We start from the raw sequence: 6,613 nt of genomic DNA, 5'->3' as shown, positions 1-6,613 counted from the left end.
ATGGGAGGCGGTGGCGAGGAGGAGGCAGAAATCCTTAATAAATAAATAAATTTAAAAAAAACAAAAAAATAAATAAAATGTTTTGTTAACATAGGACATTTTATGACAATGAGACACATCTCCTTTCACTACCAATGTACTTCAGAGAAGATGATGGGCATTGAAGAAACCCCTTATAGAGTTTGCTTTAATTATGGCAAAATTAGTCATTTGGGCAAGAATCTGCTCTTGCCTGATTGTTAATATTATGCTGTACAAACTGGACAAGCAGGACACAAAACAAAAGACTGTTGAACTTTGCCAAAACAAGGTAGGACAGTCTTTCAAAATTCCTACTTCATAAAAAAGCTGACACCCAAGCAGGTAAGAAGAAATGACCTCTGAGGGAACAGGTCTAAACCAGTGACCTTTGTGGGAGCAAGCCCAAGCCAGGGACATCAAAGGAGCAAGCAGGAGACAGCAATCTCTGTAGGAGCAGGCCCAAGCCAGAGACCTCCAAAGGAACAGGCCTGAGCCAGTAACCTCCAGGATTGCAGTGCAACCTTTAGAAGCGCCAAGTAACATCCAAGAATGCCGGGTGACCTCTGGCTTGACTTTGAACCATGGCTGAAAGTGTACCATAAGGAATAATCATGTGAATTTTGGATCCACTGGCACCTGGAAGAGTGATCAACAGAGACACAACACCACCTACACCAATCAGAGAAAAAAAATGGGTAAACAAGGTAAGAACACACTCAACACCACAAAGAGCAACATGACACCAAGAAAAACTAGTGGTTCTAAAAGAGCAATACTTGAACACCCCAGTACAGATGAAGCATACAAAAATTACCTAAAAAACAACTTTAGGAGAATGTATGGAGCTCTTAAAGAAGAAAATAAAAATTCTCTCAAAGAAATGGAGGAAAAGACAAAGAAAAACTTGGAAGAAACCAATAGGCAGAGACAGACAGATCTCTGTGAGTTTAAGGCCAGCCTGGTCTACAAAATCTAGTTCCAGGACAGGCTCCAAAGCTACAGCGAAACTTTGTCTCAAAGAACCAAATAAATAAATAAATAAATCCCTTAAAGAAAACGAAGAAAGAGAAATCAAACAGGTGAAAGAAGCAATTAAAAACCTGAAAAATGAAATAGCGACAATAAAGAAAACACAGAGGGATTTCTAGAAGCAGAAAATATGAAAAACAATCAGGGAACACAAGTACAAGAATACACAGCAGAATACAGGAAATGGAAGAAAAAAATCTCAACCACTGAAGATACAATAGAGGAATTAGATTCATCAATCAAAGAAAATATTAACTCTAACAGAAGTTTAACACAAAATAGTGGGGAAATATGGGACATCATAAAAAAACCAAATCTTAGAATAATAAGTATAGAAGAAGAGACGTTCAAATCAAAAGCACATATACTATATTCAACAAAATTATAGAAGAAAACTTTACAAACCTAAAGAATGATATGACTATCATGATACAAAAAGCTTACAGATCACCAAATAGACTAGACCAAGGAGGGAAAAGCTCCCTCACCACATAATAACCAAAACACTAACTATACAGAATAAAGAAAGAATATTAACAGTTGCAAAGAAAAAAAAAGCCAAGTAACATAAAAAGGCAAAACTATCAGGATCACACCTGACTTCTCAATGAAAGTCAGAAGGTTGTGGCCAAGCATGATACAAACATTAAGAGACCACATATGCCAGCCCAGACTACTATACTGAGCAAAACTTTCAATCACCATAGATGGACAAGCCAAAATATTCCTTGACAGAACCAGATTTAACCAATACCTAGCCACAAATCCAGCCCTACACAAAGTACAAAGAGAACTACAACCCAAGAAAGTTAGCTACATCCACAAAAACACAGACAACAAATAATTTTACAGCAGCAAATCCCAAAGAAGGGAAAACACCACACAATAAAATTAGCAACCACGAAAACTAAAATAATAGGAGATAGCAATCACTTAGTACAAATCCCTTAATATAAATGGACTCAACTCAGGCTAACAGATTGGATACAAAAACAGAATCCATCTTTCTGCTGCATTCAAGAAACAAAATAGACTTCAAACTAAAATCAATCAAAAGAGACAATGAAGGACATTTTATATTTGTCACAGAAAAAAATACATCAAGAGGAAATCTCAATACTGAACATCTATACGCCAAATATAAGGGTACCCTCATATGTTAAAAGAACACTACTAAAGGTTAAATCACACATTAAACCCCACAGACTAATAGTGAGAGACTTCACCACTCCACTCTCACCAATGTACAGGTCTGCTAGACAGAAACTTAACAACAAAATAAGGAAACTATGAGATGTTATGACTCAAATTGACTCAACAGACATCTATAGAACATTCCATCACAATTAAAAAAGAATATATCTTCTTCTCAGCACCTCATGGAACCTTCTCAAAAGTTGACCACATACTATGTAACAAAGCAAACCTCAATAGATACAAAAAAATTGGAATAACTCCAGTTATCTTATCAAATCACCATGACTTAAAATTAGAATTCAATAGAAACACTATTTCAGAAAGCCCATAAATGCATGGAAATTAAACAATGTTCACCTGAATCACCAATGGATCAAAAAAGAAATAAAGGAAGATGTGAAAGCCTTCCTAAAATTCAATGAAAATGATAATACAGCATACCCAAATTTCTGGGGCACAACATAAGCATTTTACGAGCAAAGTCCATAGCATTAAATGCATGCATAAAGAAACTGGAAAAATCTCACACTAATGAGTTAACAGAATACCTAGAGACTCTAGAACAAAAAGAAGCAAACTCACCCAGGAGGACTAAATGGCAGGAAATAATCAAATTGAGGGCTGAAATCAACAAAATGCAAACAAAGAAAACATGGGCTAAGAAAGAAATCAGAGAAACATCACCCTTCACAATAGCCACAAATAAAATATCTTGGGTAACTCTGATCAAACAACTGGAAGACAAGAATTTAAATCTTTGAAGAAAGAAATTGAAGAAGACACCAGAAAATGGAAAGATCTCTTATGCTCTTGGGTAGGTAGAATTAACACAGTAACAGTGGCGATCTTACCCAAAGCAATCTATAAATTCAATGTAATGGTCATCAAAATCCCAGAAAAATTCTTCACAGACCTTGAAAGAACAATACTCAACATCATATGAAAAAGCAAAACAATCCTGTACAGTAAAGGAACTTCTTGAGGTATCACAATCCCTGACTTCAAACTCAACTACAGAGCTACAGTACTGAAAACAGTCTGGTATTGGCATAAAAACAGACAAGAAGATCAATGGAACTGAATCAAAGACCCAGATATCAATCCACACACCTACAAACACCTTTGAAAAGAAGCAAAAATTATAAACTATAAAAAAGAAACCATATTCAACAAATGGTGCTGGCATAACTGGATATCGACATGTAGAATAATGAAAACATATCCATGTCTATTGTCATGCACAAAACTCAAGTTCAAATGGATCAAAGACCTCAACATAAAACCAACCACACTGAACCTCATAAAAGTGAAAATTGGTACCACTCTTGGGAATATACCCAAGAGATGCCCTATCATATGACAAAAGCATTTGTTCAACTATGTCATAGCAGCATTATTTGTAATAGCCAGAACCTGGAAACAACCTAGATGCCCTTCAATGAAAGAATGGATGAAGAAAGTGTGGAATATATACATATTAGAGTACTACTCAGCAGTAAAAAACAATGACATTGTGAATTTTGCATGTAAATGGATGGAAATAAAAAACACTATCCTGAGTGAGGTATCCCAGACCCAAAAAGATGAACGTGGGAAGGACATTGAGCACATAATTTGTGATCCTAGAGAAGCTAAATAAGAAGGTGAACACAAAGAGAAACATATAGTCATCTACCTGGATATGGGAAGTAGACAAGATTGCCAGGCAAAAACTGGGAACTTGGGGGTGAGGTGGCATAGGGCTAAGGGGAAATGGGGTGAGAAACGTGAGAAGGGGAGGATGGGGGAAGCTTGGGGGAAGGGGATGGTTGGGATAAAGGAAGGGTAGATACAGGAGCAGAGAAATATATATCCTAATTAAGGAAGCCATCTTAGGGTTGGCAAGAGACTTGACTCTAGAGGGGCTCGCAGGTGTCCAGGGAGATGTCCCCAGATAATACCTTGGGCAACTGAGGAGAGGGAACCTGAAATAACCCTATCCTATAGCCATACTGATGAATATCTTGCATATCACCTTAGATGGATCGAGATAGAGACAGAGACCCAAATTGGAGCACTGGACTGAGCTCCTACGGTCCAAATGAAGAGCAGAAGGAGGGAGAACATGAGCAAGGAACTCAGGACCATGAGGGGTGCACCCACACACTGTGACAGTGGAACTGATCTATTGGGAGCTCACCAAGGCCAGCTGGACTGGGACTGAATAAGCATGGGACGAGACCGGACTCTCTGAACATGGCAGACAATGAAGGCTGATGAGAAGCCAAGGACAATGGCACTAGGTTTCGATCCTAATGCATGAATTGGCTTTGTGGGAGCCTAGCATGTTTAGATGCTCACCTTCCTGGACCTGGATAGAAGTGGGAGGACCTTGGACTTCTCGCAGGGCAGGGAATCTGGACTGCTCTTCAGTCTTGAGAGGGAGGGGGAATGGAGTGGGGGGAGGGGGAGAGGAGTGGAGAGAGGGGTAAGGGAGTGGGGGAGGGGCAATGTGTGGGAGGAGGGGGAGAGAAATGGGAAACGGGGAGGAGGTGGAAATTTTTTTTCAACAACTAAAAAAAAATAAACAAAAAAAAAAGTGAAAATTGGAAGTACACTTGAATGCATTGGCACAGGAGACCACTTCATAAATATAGCCTTAGTAGCAGAGACACTGAGAGCAACAATTAATAAATGGGACCTCCTGACACTAAGAAGCTTCTATAAAGCAAGGGACATGATCAACAAGATAAAACTGTGACTGACAGGATGGGAAAAAATCTTCACCAACCCCATATCAGACAGATGGTTGGTCTCCAAAATATACAAAGAACTCAAGAAATTGGTCATCAAAAGAACAAATAATCCAATAAAAAAATGGGGTACAGACATAAACAGAAAATTCTCAACAGATGAATCTAAAATGGCTGAAAGACACTTAAGAAAATGTTCAACATCCTTAGCCATAAGAGAAATGCAAATCAAAACAACTCTGAGATTCCATCTTATACCTGTAAGAGTGGCCAAGATAAAAAACACTGATGACAACTTTTGCTAGAGAGGTTGTGGAGTGAATGCAAGCTGGTACAACCCCATTAGATATCAGTATGGTGGTTTCTCAAAAAATTAGGGAACAACCTTCCTCAAGACTTAGCAATACCACTTTTGGGTATATACCCAAAGGATGCTCAATTGTACCACAAGGACATGTGCTCAAGTATGTTCACAGCAGCATTATTTGCCATAGCCAGTACCTGGAAACAACCTAAATGTTCCTCCACCAAAGAATAGATAAAGAAATGTGGTAAATTTATACCATGGAGTACTACACAGCAGAAAAAAATGACTTCTTGAAATTTGTGAGCAAATGGATGGATCTAGAAAACATCATACTAAGTGAGGTAACCCATACCCAGAAAGACAAATATATTATGTCCTCACTGATAAGTGGCATTTAGATATAAAGCAAAGAAAAACCAGCCTAAATTTATAATCCCAGAGAACCTAGACAACAAAGAGGACCTTAAAAGAGACAGACATGGATCTAATTTACATGGGAAGTAGATCACCTAAGCAAATTGGGAGGGTGGGGATCATGGGAGAGGGTAAAAGGGGAGAGGGAAGGAAGAGAGGAGAGCACAGAAAAATATATAACTCAATAAAAACAACTTATAAAAAGAAAAAAGTCTATCGGACATTCAACAAGACACACGGGAAATTGACTGTTGAACTTTGCCAAGACAAGGATGGACAGTCTTTCAAAATTCTTGCTTAGAGGAGCGGGGAAACTACAGGACCATACATGCAGAGAAGTACAGACATCTCTTCAAGATGTGTCAAAAGCTGTGCTTGGTGCAGAACTCATGGACATAACATAAACAAATAATCCATGGACCTTCATGAAGTACAAACCAGTCTCAGCACTTAAAAGCATCTGGAGGCTTTCTACACAAATGGGTGAGGACAAAGAATCTCGTTCACTCTTTGACCACTGATTTCTAAGATCCCATTATGCTCCAGGGATGCTAGGCCATGAAGAAGAACAAAGCTTCTTGCCCTGTGAAGGTTACTATGGACTTAAGGGAGATACTACTACAGGCAGTTATAATACAGAGGAATATATGTTGTGATGAGGAAAGAAATAGTCCCTGTATTTCCCCTATTATAGAAATAGTCTTCTGAGTCGGGCGGTGGTGGCACACGCCTTTAATCCCAGCACTTGGGAGGCAGAGGCAGGCAGATCTCTGTGAGGTCGAGACCAGACTGGTCTACAAGAGCTAGTTCCAGGATAGGCTCCAAAACCACAGAGAACCCTGTCTCGAAAAACCAAAAAATAAATAAATAAATAAATAAATAAATAAATAAATAAATAAATAAAAGCCGGGCA

Source organism: Microtus ochrogaster, linkage group LG5 (genome assembly GCF_000317375.1).
Source record: "Microtus ochrogaster isolate Prairie Vole_2 linkage group LG5, MicOch1.0, whole genome shotgun sequence".
In the NCBI taxonomy this organism is placed as follows: Eukaryota; Metazoa; Chordata; class Mammalia; order Rodentia; family Cricetidae; genus Microtus; species Microtus ochrogaster.
Note: the sequence above shows the minus strand (reverse complement) of the source record.